General features: G+C 42.2%; 2 pseudogenes; both read right to left on the bottom strand.

Annotated features, from left to right (window-relative positions):
- Positions 1-483: 483 nt before the first annotated feature.
- LOC147418216 (uncharacterized) lies at positions 484-2,326 on the bottom strand (annotated as a pseudogene).
- Positions 2,327-6,613: 4,287 nt separating this feature from the next.
- Positions 6,614-9,377, bottom strand: LOC147418215 (uncharacterized; annotated as a pseudogene).
- Between the last annotated feature and the right edge of the window lie 3,727 nt (positions 9,378-13,104).

Genomic DNA, 13,104 nt, shown 5'->3' with positions numbered 1-13,104 from the left:
GGTAATTTTGAGTAATTTTTTAGAAAAATACACCATGAAGTACATGGTGAAGTAATTTTGGGTATGCTAGATTACTTTTCAGCAAATTGAGGTATACAATACCTGTGCAAGTAATCTCGGGTACCCGAGATTTACCTTTCTGCAAATTGCAGCACAAAATACCTGGCGAAGTAATCTCGGGTACCCGACATTACTTTTCTACAGATTGTGACACAAAATACCTGGCGAAGTAATCTCGGTTATCCGAGATTACTTTTCCATAGATTGTGGCACAAAATACCTAGTGAAGTAATCTCGGGTATCCGAGATTACTTTTCTATAGATTGTGGCACAAAATACCTTGCAAAGTAATCTTGGGTATCCGAGATTACTTTTTAACAGATTGCACCACAAAATACCTGGCAAAGTTATGACAAAGGAAAATATCGGGTACAAAAAATGTGGAAAACAAGCCATTACGAGAGCTACATTTTGATGATATTATCAAAAGATATTCAATTCCATTGGAATTGAGTTTCTATATACAAGTACAATCCTAGTAGTAGATGCAATTGTTTTAATATCCTCACTTGCATCTTGCACACTCAACGTAAATATACGCTCTTCATCATGTGACAAAGGATATTCACATGACTTAATTCTACAGTAAAAACTATTGGAGTTACAAACTTCAGCACTTTGTACAATAAGAGTAGACTCCATCCATTGGAGCATATCCATTTTGTTAAGGGCAGCAAAGCATGACATGTTTGACAAGAAATTGTTATTGCAGAGTCAACAGTAAGGTTCTTATGCAACAATGCGGACACCAAACATGAGGGTCTTTTATCAAGGTGGACTTGTTTGTGCCCCCCTTGATGCTTTCTTCTAAGAACACCTGTTTGGCGAGACGGCTTCTGAGGTTGAGTGTTGGATGTATCACTAACTTCTGCATTGTTTTCAAGTTCAAGAAGCCTTTTAGGTTGACCATGACGCCGAGTCTTTGTTACATTTTCTTGAATTTGGAGCACATGACCACTCATTGGCATGCCAACTTGAGATGGAGATGCCAAAGATCGAAGGGTGTCCATAGCTAGTTGCACTTCGTGTCTGATTAGTTATTTTTCCTTTCCACTATCAATAGCCCACGCATTGTTTTGAGAAAAACGCATGGCTATCTCAAGCATCCACTCATCCTGTATAATGAGAATGAAAGGCCTATCTTTTACATCAATTGATGATCAGTTATAGTGTTGAACATATAACATCTACAAGATAAAACATTGTGAGAGTCACACAATATACTTAGAGACATCACATAGCTCAACACATCACCTTTTGCTGTTTTTGTAGAGATAAAGCTTCGCTATACATTGTGGTCCAATCATTGTTATTAACTCTATCTACAATAAAACTTGAGAGGTCATAACTTGTCAACTTGCATATGGTTGCATGAGTAGAAGAACGTGGTTTTGAAAAGCACCTTGAATGCGAGCCTGATATGATAACATCCATATCTCTTTTGGAATCATAAAGAATCGATAGATCACACGATCAAGTGTGGAAGCCCTTTGCATTTGAAGTTTTTCTTTGGAAATTGACATTTGAGCAACGTGAAGAGAACTTCCAACATCAAACAAGTCATCAGTGCAACATTTCACAACATATGGATGAACTGGTAAATGATATAGATCAGTTCTTGACCATGGAATATGTCCCTCATGAAGTGGACTAAAATGCGGACATAATGGCTATCTTGTGTGAACTCTAGTTGTACCTTGAATGGACAACCACACTTCTTTGATGTTCGCAATCTTTTTATCTTTACACTTCGTGTACAAAATTCTGCTTGATGACACACATAATCAACTTTGACCTTGTTAGGGGTCTGCTTTTTTGAGGACCTCACCTTAACTAGTCTTACCTTCTGTTCTATCGCAAGACCTTCAAGATAGCTTTCCACATTATCCTTATGCATGTTTGTTATGGTCACTGCTGGCTTGTTGAGATCAAAATTGTTTTGTCGAGTAGATTTTTCATGTAATTGATGCTTTCGAACAATGCAACCACAAGAATCAACAAAAGCTTTTATGTAAGCAAGTGGTATGCCATGGCGATGAGGATCAATACACCAATGTGCTTGAAGCGCATCTAATGTGGTCGTGATTCCTTTATGAGCTTCCAAGTTGGCATTGCAATGAGCGTCTTTCACAATGCTTTCCCAGTCCTCAATGCATGCAATCCTTAGCTTAGGTTCCACTTTTTGACGTAGATAATGTAAACCACCTTCTTCTTGAACCAAGCAAAGGGCCTCTTGAAGTCTTCGCCATTTTTCTAAATCCAACATTCCTCTTCCATTACACATCTTTATAGCTTCCAATGTTATGGGGATGTCTTCACGTAAAGTCGTGACCATCAAATCATATGCTTTTCTATCAAAAGAGTAATATGTTGAAGATAAAAATTGTAGAGGATTTGGAGCAACTCTTGCTTGCTCTTCATCTTCTTGATCAAGATCTTCTTGGCTTGTGCTAGTTTCAAGATAATCTTCAATGCCATCACTCTCTTCATCTTCAAATATCCAATCCATGTCAAGACTATTGTGTGTGTGCATAATATAATGAAAAAGATAATGTGCAAAAGGTATGCCTTTTGTTTGGGTCAAAGTACTTACACCTACATGCACGACAATTTTTAGCTCTCTGGAAAAGTACCCGAGATTACTTTTTCATGAAATGCGCTCAAATTATGTAGCTTTAAAAGAACTTGTACTTTTAAGATATGATATTTAATGAGAATTTACAAAATTCCTCACAAATGATTGCACATACTTCCCTTTTTCTTATCAAATACATAAAGAAATATTTCGCCGTTATCCCACCCGAGATCTGGTGGGTCTAAAATAGTCTCCTTTTTTTTCCAACAAGTGTGTGCCATCAAGATCTTGTTGTTTCTATGCTGCTGCCCCGTCTAAACTCGGCTTTAGGCCATGTTCAGATGAGCCTCAACGATAGTTGCCAAGGGTGTCAGCTGCCTCCACCTTGCTTGTTCACAAGAGACTGAGAAAAGAAAATATATTTACTTTACAAACTTTGCTTTCAATGAATTAGCATCAGCCTAATGGTAAGGCGCTCGTCGTTCTCCGGGTTGTTTTGAGTTCAACTTGCGTAGCCCGTATTTCTTGCTGGAAGAGTGCGTGTCAATGTTGCATTTCCGGGAAGGGGGGTCTCGCCCGAAATTTGATGGGTCCGAGACAGTCTCCCTTTTTTTTGTCCAATAAGTGTGTGCCATCAAGGATGCACACACCTTGCTGTTTCTGCCTCGTCTAAACGGGGTCTAAACCTGGCCTTAGCCTGTGTTCAAACGAGTCCGGAGGAAGATTTGCTTGCTACAGATTTGTCACCGCATCGTCTGAACAGTTAGCGACAACCCAATGGTAAGGCGCTCATCGTTTTCTTGGATGTTTTGAGTTCAATTTGCGTAGCCCGTATTTCTTGCTGGAAGAGTGTGTGGCAATGTTGCATTTCCGGGGGGGGAGGGTCTCTCCCAAAATCTGATGGGTCTGAAAACAATCTCTTTTTTTGGGTCTAATAAGCATGTGCCATCAAGGATGCACGCACCTTGTTGTTTTTGCCCCGTCTAAACTTGGCCTTAGGCTGGGTTTAGACAAGGCCGAAGGAAGATTCGCTTGCTACAAATCTACGGTCGCCTCGTCTGAACATTGTTGGAGGAAGAAGAGCGAAAAAGAGAGAGTGATTGAGAGGCTAGGGCTGTTTCGGGGGGGGGTTGTCGGTAGAGAAAAGGAGGGCCTAGAGTAAGACACTTCTTCACCTGCAGTGAATCAGCTAACGCCAAGTAGTTTTGACGCCCCTTTGCATGCGGTTTCCACCGCAGTGTCTGAAACCAGCATTTAGCCGCGTAAAGGCTGGGTTCAGTCTACGTGGTGGAAGATTTCAACTTTTTCTTCTTTCCCTGCAGTATGTGATTCACATAGAGTGGAGGCAAGGCACACCAACGGCTTGGGTCATGTTGATAGCTTGAACTGAGGGTGAATTTGAAGCAAAGGTTAAGTCTAAATCCTTGTGTGGCAGGCGGAAGACGTTTTCTTTCGAGGGAAAGGGGGGCTCACCCATGCACTCATGGGTCTGAAAATGTGTCTTGCTTTTGCTGGACAATAAGTAAATGCCAAGCGGGATCAATTGAGTTGCATCTTCCGTCCGCCCTCATGTCTAAGTAACACATAGCATTAAGGGGGGGGGGGGGGGGGGGGGGGGGGGGGGGGGGGTAAGGGGATCAAGGGCGGGGAAGCTCGTGGACAAAAATCGAGGAGATCGCAACCGTAGATGTAAACTTAAAAACTAAACCCGATCACAAATTAAACACAGGCAACGACTGTGTTTAAATAATAAAACCTCACAAAAACGGCCCAAGGTTACAACATGCATGTGCGGGTGAGACGATTAGGCCATGCATCTCCATCTGGGCAGCTAGGTCGTGGGTCCAAATCGAGTCGATGGGGGGTCCTATTATTTTGCTAAACCCGGGCCACATTTTTGCCTCGATTCTCGTGCGTCTGGGCTAAATCCACCTTGGCCTTCCCGAGTCCTCTTCCGGACCATCGATCCCCTTAAGTCCCCTCTTTAATGCTATGTGTCACTTAGTGTCATGGTCCGCCGCGCCTTTATTGGCACTGCCGTAAGGCAGGGTCTATAGGGAGGAAATTTGCTAGCATGGCCATAAGGGCTTAGGCCAATGCGGAGTGCCCGAGTAAGGGTGTGTTTTTTTGGGTGGAGGGCATGCATGGGATTTTTGTTTTTGTTCGTTGGATTGGGTGCATTTTGGGCGTGTAAATTTGGTAGAGAGAGAGAGTGTGTGTGTGTGTGTGTGTGTGTGTGTACTTTTTCTGTGTTGCAGGTGATAGCGAGAGGGGGAAGTGTAAGTAGGCTAGGTTGTATTGCTGAAGAACTATAATTAATCTCTCTCTCTCTCTCTCTCTCTCTCTCTCTCTCTCTCTCTCTCTCTCCCATCGTACACAATGTGACTATGGTAGTTTGGTTTGCATTGGCAGCATATGTGGCCTCAGCTTCGAGATCTGACTGTTATTGAAGAGGACCTATAAAGGTTCAATATCTTCCACAATTAAAACGATTTCCATTTGATGATGTTAGTGACTTGTTTCAAGCCTGGGCATCCCACTAGGAATTAGCCTTTCTCTTGCAATAAATACAGCTTATTTGTTTCCTTGCTTCTCTAAGTCTATGAAGATTTCTCTATCGCTTTCCTGTATTGTTCACCATCAAGTTTGAAATATATTTGCTTGACAATTGTGTTGTTTGCATCCCTCAATAAGCACAGCACACCATGTACCCAATCCTCTTCTACACTACATTGTGGACGTGTTCGCAACATGGACATGGCAGTGACTTGTGTTGTCTGCTGTTAGATTCCACAGCACAAACTCGGGATGCATTTGCAAGGAATGTTGGATGCAATGTTCAGAGCGCCCAATGTCTACTTGACACAAAAAACAATGGGCCTCCCTATCGACAAAACACACACCTTCTTTGCGAGATTTATGTATGAAGGGGACATGACCGCACCCCTTGCAAACATCACTACGTTCGGAGTCGAGAATCTCTTCCTCTTCTACAGCATTGCGAAGGTTTCGCTTGTCCCAATATCTAAATTGTGGATCTCTTGGGGGAAGCATGCACATACAAAGACCTACAGAAGCACCTACCTGGCGTATGAAATGGTTAACACGACCAATGGTCATTCTTTCCAGTCTTGATACAATAAAAGTGACTTTTGATGGAAGTAAAAACTCTTGTAATGTCCATACTCTGTGGAACAAGCGTTGCAGAGCTGGTCAAAATTCCTTAAATTTGTAATGCTCTTCAAGGAGTGTACATTGATCTGCACCAAGTGAAATTTCTACCTTATCTTCATTGAAAGCCTAGAGTAAGTAACCCATACCGACTCCATGGGCATCTCAGCCTTTGTTGTGTTCGTAATATTCTCCCATGCGAGCAATTTTCCTCTTTTTCTCATCATTCATGAGCCTATTGATGCAGAGTGAGTCAAACCACAACGCCTTCACTCCCTCACCCAGTAGCAACCTAAAAAGGCGAGCAGATGACGGTAGCATTCAAGTGCCTCCTTACAGATCTGTGGATCATCAAAGAAGATGGGGTTGTCATTGAGGAAATTGGCATCTTTAAAGACCCCGTCATAAACCATTTTTGCACAGCCATGGACAATGTGCGGACACCTGAGCTTCATGTATGGGAACTGGTATGAAATGATCAATTGATGGGCTTGTATAACATATCCCATCATGACTAGAAACAGTAGCTTGGAGATTATTTACTCTGATTGGCAATGACTCTGGGTCAATGGATGTCTGATTGGCTACCTCTAGCAACCCCTGTTGATCATTGATGAAATGTGGATAAACTGGCGAGCTTAGGCTTCTGGGGGTGAGGGGTGACCTATCTGAGGTGGCTATATTGAAGAGCTTCCCAGAAGCATATCCCATTTTCTCTCTGTATAGCGCCAGAGATTCCGGGAAGATAAAGCTCCACATAGTTGAAGTCCATTCCATTACCGTGCATCCTACATTTTATTACAATCACTAGATATGGATCAACCTTGACTTTAAAATTAATGTCGTGACTACCATAAGATCTGGATTCGTCTCTCCCCAGCGACTTCCATAACTTAGATTGAACCGATTTTTTGTGAATGATGGTGGTTTCTTGAGGTATTCCTCAAATAGCCTGTCATGGCATCTGTTAATGATGCCCAGTCCATGGAACATTGATCATTGTTGAGGAGTGGGTCAGGGGAAACATGACGAAGCTGGGATAGTGAATGCACAAAGAAGCAAACAGGGCACTTACAAGTGTTTCCACTTTTGCAAAGCCGGGTGCGGTAGTGAGTCGGGTGTAGCCATCACTCAAAAAACCCATGTGAGAGTTTAGACGAGTCACCTTTCTTGCATGTTCCCCTTCAAAAGTCAGAACATGCTGTAGTTGCTAAGTACAAACAGTAAGGACCTCTGCGCCTGGCTTTCTCGCCAGGATGGGTAAACGGGTACGCAACCCAATCATGGCTTTTTCCGTGCATGCACCTGTGCACTTTGAACCAATACATGCAAAATTCAGCACCGGAGGTCAAATCCATGCTGTGTTTCTCCTTTTTGGAAGGAAAAAACCTCCAAAAAATGGCACTCTTCTAGAGGGGACTCACAGCCTCTCTTGCCCATGCACTCTGTAAATATGCCCGGATGGTTGTGGCCCGTCATTGGCATAACGTTAAAAGAAATGAGCTTAAAACTCAGAATCATTGTTCACAAGGCCCTTGAATCCAACATACGATCGACCTTGATACCACTTGCTGGTGGAGCCATGGAAGCTTGAGCATTGCATGTATGGTGGCTTTTCTCACTATTTACATAGCCATTTGATCTTTCATACTTTTGACATGTCTCTTGACATGCAGGCAACCTACTCCTCGCCTTGAGAAAATCCCCATCAAATATTCCCATGTGTGGATTGCCTCGACGCACATACTCCTCAAGGTTTTGATTCTTCTCTGTAGAAGGGATTACCATGTTTTGAAGCTCATGGAGCTCCAAAGTGTTAGATTCAGATGACAAATGGAATAAATCTTCATAGATACACGTTGGCCAGCTTTCAAGGCCCCTTTTTCCTACAAGTGTTGAGGTTTTGATGTTGTTGCTTTACGATGAAGAGGGAATTTGGAGGGGCTGCAGGTTACCCTCAAATTCAGCCTCCTGTTTGGGATGGGGAGAGAACATGGTATGCTCATGACCCACCAGGTTGAAGAAAGAGTGAAAGGAGGAGAAGTTTGAGTGCAGAAGAGCAGGCTTCTCAACCTGAAATCCTTTTATGTTTTTTGCAATGTGAGTTTTTAAGCTAGTATCCCTCTTTCTTTTTTGAAGAGATTCAAACAAGACTGCTCTCTCTCTCTCTCTCTCTCTCTCTCTCTCTCTCTCTCTCTCTCTCTCTCTCTCTCTCTCTCTCTCTCTCTCTCTCTCTCTCTCTCTCTCTCTCTCTCTCTCTCTCTCTCTCTGAGCTTGATGCTTAATGCTAAAAGCTTGATTTCTTAATAGTTTGGAACCCAAGCTTGACTCTGGACTCTATGGAAGAAGACTTCTATGGACTATTTTTGTATTCTAAGCATGCAAATCATTATCCTTTTAATATCGCCCCTTCTTCTTCCAAGCAAACCCCATAGGCATGGCATTCTTCTCTTCATGGTTCGAGGTATCAATACTAGGCTTCTAGCCACATTTCAAGACGTTGAGGGCAAGCTATGGATGATGCAAGACTTGCCAGGGGTGATGCAATGTTGGAGTCTTTGTATAGCATGCCTCTGAGGAGGTTGTCAATTAGGGTTAGTAAGGATGGACCCATTGAGAGAGAGTTTGTTGGAGAGGATGGCAGCATGGACGTTGTTATCGGATGCATTGTGAGCAAGATGTTGGATGAAGGGCATGCTATCAGTGAGCATGAGGTAGAGGCTCTAGATATCTACGCGAATGGTACTCAATAAAATTATTTTGCAGGCTAGGATTCATGTACACTTATGTAGTATTCTGCATTTTAATGGATATAGTTGATCTAGGATCATGGTTGTGAAAAAACACATTCTTGAGCTTAATGTCATGGTGGATGATTCCCTGACTATGGCACATGGTCCAGGCTCATCAGAATGATGGGCAACCTCTGTTACGTGAATTCTCCTATCCATAGCAATGACTTGCACAATGTGACATGTCCATAAGGTGTACGCATATGCTGAAAACATTCATCTAGAACTTCTGAAGCTTTCTTGGGAGTGCTATATTTGGAACCCATATTTAAGAAATCATCTCCAAGAATGACATGTTTCTCTAGCAAGACTTGACTAGCAAGTATGCCAATGTCTTGCAAAATCTCACAGGCCTTCAAGGTGCAAGAGCAGCCATGTTGGGCATATCATGTAATGGATGCATTCTAAGTGATAACATCCGAGGACCTTTTCCAAAGCATTTTGAGATTTTGTGAGTGCACCATATTTTGCATACATGTTGACCAAAGCATGACATGTTTCTTCGATAGCGGTTCACTAGCAATCTCATCGTGTACTCTCTTGCCCAAGGCAATGTCTTGCACAATGCCACAATACTAGGTGACTGCATTAGGAGAGAGGCCCTTTTCACTTCACAAATCAAAAGAGGTGTGTTTATGCACTTGCATCTCTATGTTGTTGTGTGTGCATCTCGATCTATCCCCACGGGCATACCTTGTTGCATCTGGAGAGCCCTTTTTTGCTTCATATATGGTAAAAATGGTCCAGGTCAGCTTCCTTGTCATGGCAATGTCATACATATCTTGCAATCGACACACTCCAAGAGACAATATCCTTGGGAGGACCTCTTTCAACAAAGAACTTCTAGAGAAATTCATGAGGGCATCACTTTTCGCATATATAGCGATCAAAATATTGCAATCTCATCATGTATTCTTTGGTGGAAGGCATTGTCTTATACAAAGCCATAGCTTCCAAGGTGCATGGATAGGTGATTGCATCCAAAGAGATGCCATGTCAGGCACACTTTGCAAGAATAAGTTACAAGAGACGAGCTGATTTTGGGAAGGGATTTCATCCAAAACATTTTAAGCTTGTGTGTGGGAATCGCTAGTGAAAATAGTCCAGATATTCCTTGGCACTACCATGTTGGGCATATCTTGCAAATAATTGATTCTGAGAGAGGAGATCCGGGCCAGGGATCAGCCAAAAATTTTCAAGCTTTTGTGAGGGTACTACATTTGGCATACATGGATGTCTACGGCTTTTGGATCATTCATTACGGATCTTGTAACATCGAATGAGTACAACCCAATTAGCATAAAGTTATTTGAGATTAGACATCTTCTGTTGATGTATTAATGCAATGTTGATCAGTTGGTATTACTATTGTTGCACCATTCAGTGAAAGTTTTCATATACTGGTTTGAGTTCTTGTCTCCCCAATCTTTGTGGTGCGATATGTTGGTGCTCCTCTTTGCAGGATGCATCTCGTTCAATTTTAACATATATGATCAACAGTTAGGTCCTATGAATATTCCTCATGTCCATTTCAATGCATTAGCATTTTTGATTGGCTTCTGCTTCAATTGATCTTAGTAGATAAAGGAAGAGGCACTAGCTATTTTTGTTCAATTGGGCATGCAAACTTCGAAGAGGATCTACAAGTGTGTTAATAAAAGAGGATCGACTTCATGCAGAAGCTTCAACATTCCCTCATGTCAGCATACGACAAGTTATTCATTGAGCACCAACATTGACAATAACTCTTGTGCCCCTGCGTTCTGTGCTACAGACTTAAAGTCGAGAGTTGTTGCAGCCTGCTCAGGAATCAAGCGTGTCCTTCTGCCTCCTTGGAGCTTGGCTAGGATTGCGTTTAATTTAGCCACAGGAGTGCTGCTCTCCCCTCTAGAATAGACGCAACATTTGAGAGACTGACGAGCTCTCAACTCAACAAGTCGGATATCAAAGAAAGATGGTGAAGTGCCATAGCTGCATCTTGGCGAGCCCCATTTGGCCCTATGTGATGAATTTGTGCAATGTGATCGGGGACTGCATTCAAAGCACCCAATGGTGCTTGTTCTCATCAACAATCACTAGACTAAATGTTGTCCTATTAGCATGCTCTTGGGCCTCTTGACACCCATTGGAAAGTGCGTCCACAAGGAAAAAAAGACCTCCCGCATGCACAATATTCTTGACCTTGTTTGGTTTCTCTATTGAAAAGTTAGCAAGCAATGCGACAACATCCACCTGCACACTTGGTTTCTTTGATCTCAAGAATGGAAGAAAAGCTTCAATAATATCTGGGTGACACTATGAAATGTGCTTTCGGAACAGTCGTCGAAGCTCAGCAATCGTCCCTTCCTATCGCTTTTCTATTCCTTAGCTGATTTCAATCTTTGAAGAAGGGTAGATACCATAGATGGTGGGCATGCAAAAGATTGTGTTAACTCAAGGGATGAATATGCATAAGGTCTGGTTAGAAAATGGGTGGTAATTCCTTCACGTAAAAAGAGGTTGATATTCTACATGCAGGGTTGTGTTGGCGGCCTACTGAGCCCATGGCTCCACGACAATATCACCCTCCCTATGTCTCTCTCTTGCTTCTACTTGCAATCTCTTGCTGATGTGCAATCGCTGCTTGCTAGTGGTCTCAGTGCCCATGGCAACGCAAGAAGAGGACTTCTACAGCCTGCAAGGATTGATCGTCGGGGCTAGAAATTGCCCTGAGAAGGGAAGATGAAAAACAATTTTAATATCATGGGAGACAGGTTAACCCTTCAAATAATATTGGCTTGTGATTTAGCTTTGTTCATGGTCAAGTAATGGTGCTGATGTGATCTAGCTTATGGTTGTGATTTAGCTTTACCTTTATACTAGTCTACATGAGTAAATGATGGCACATCTATGAGAAAAACAACTCAGGCAGAGTAGATTTTGAATTATGTCTCTAGTCAAGTGCAAGCATAGAGACAACCCTCATACCAACCCATAAACAATATCCATGTGAATACTTCCCAAACGACAATCCAAAACACAATGTATGAATCAGGCACAGGAGATCTATCATGACTGCTAGTGTAATAGAAACTGAAGCACACATCTTTGAGCCATTTCAAAGCATGGATTAAACTTGAAAACTCCAGGGCAAAAAACAAAGATAAGTAATTAGAGGAAGATTACATCAGAAAGCATATGATTTGTGCGTTAGTCCATGAGTAGAAAGAGAAATTGCATACCTTGTCTATGTGGGATTAAGTTGAAAAGAAGAGTAATCAGCCTACGTGGCATGCCTTATTTTGGAGGACTGTAGGTGGCGGCTTGCCTCCAAAGAAGGTGCACTACAAAACTTTGTTTGCAAGAACTCTGATGTTACATTACAATGCAGTTACAAAAATTGAGTAGTTCGATTTACTCTACATAAAAACTGTGTGTCGTTGTTAAATTGCTGCATACTGCCTTCCCGCATACCAAATGGGAAAATTTCTTTTTAGCAGGTCCGCAACTATTTGACGTTAACAAGGGGAAAAGACGGATATGATGGTGTTAAGCTCTCTAAATTGAGATACGTAAGAAAATTGAGACATTAACTAGCTATGATCTCGATTTGAATTCCATGGGAGGTGTTTAGGGGATGAAAGTAAGCCCATCACAACTCCTCCACACACACACACACACACACACGTGACACAATGGAAAGTTGTGCACAATCAAAGAGGACAAAAAGCGTTACTGTGGACAATGTATGAAGAGAGTAAAGGGCATAGGGGAATATGATTGTTTTTCTCTTTCTGCTCTGCAACAATCCTTGATGAAAGTGTAAGCTAGGCGCGACATAGCTAGTTGTTGGTGTTGAGGGTGTTAATTGTAGAGAGAGAGAGAGAGAGAGAGAGAGAGAGAGAGTAACATTGTGTGTGTTGATGGTGGTTTCAAGGAACAGGGACGAATACTTGTTGAAATGTACTCTATTCTCAATGTTAAAAGAGCTACATAGCATGTTTAAGCAAAAGAAAATCTAGAACACCAATACCTTACTAGTTTTGTGGCCTGCATTATTGTGGTGCATGTAATGTAGAGGCTTAGCAAGTCTCAACTCTCACATCACATCCTTAGAACTAACGTGCTACAATTCATTTTTTAAATGGTATCCCAAGATATAAATGAAACAAATTAGGTTTATGATTTTTTTTGTGCGCCATAGCAAAGAACATACTTTTTGTAATGAGTAGGAACATGTCAAAAATGAGACACAAGTTTGAGATCGTCTCTTTGAGAATATTCTCAAGATGTGTCCACAATTATCGAGTGCACTCAAAATTGCTAATTCATCAGCCATTGAGTAGTAGCCTCATCAATATCATGCACCTCTCCACATGCCTTCAAGGTGCATGCATGCCCGGGGGCGGGCGGGCGTGCGGGCGGAGGTAATGGGATCAAGGCTGGAGAGATCACACCCACAGATGTTTGCTCAAAAACTAAACCTAGGCACGCACTAAACCTGGACAACCTAGTCAATGCATGTCA

This window comes from Adiantum capillus-veneris, chromosome 30 (assembly GCF_014529385.1).
Source record: "Adiantum capillus-veneris isolate H3 chromosome 30, ASM1452938v2, whole genome shotgun sequence".
NCBI classification, from domain to species: Eukaryota; Viridiplantae; Streptophyta; class Polypodiopsida; order Polypodiales; family Pteridaceae; genus Adiantum; species Adiantum capillus-veneris.
This window is presented reverse-complemented; position numbering and strand designations above follow the sequence as displayed.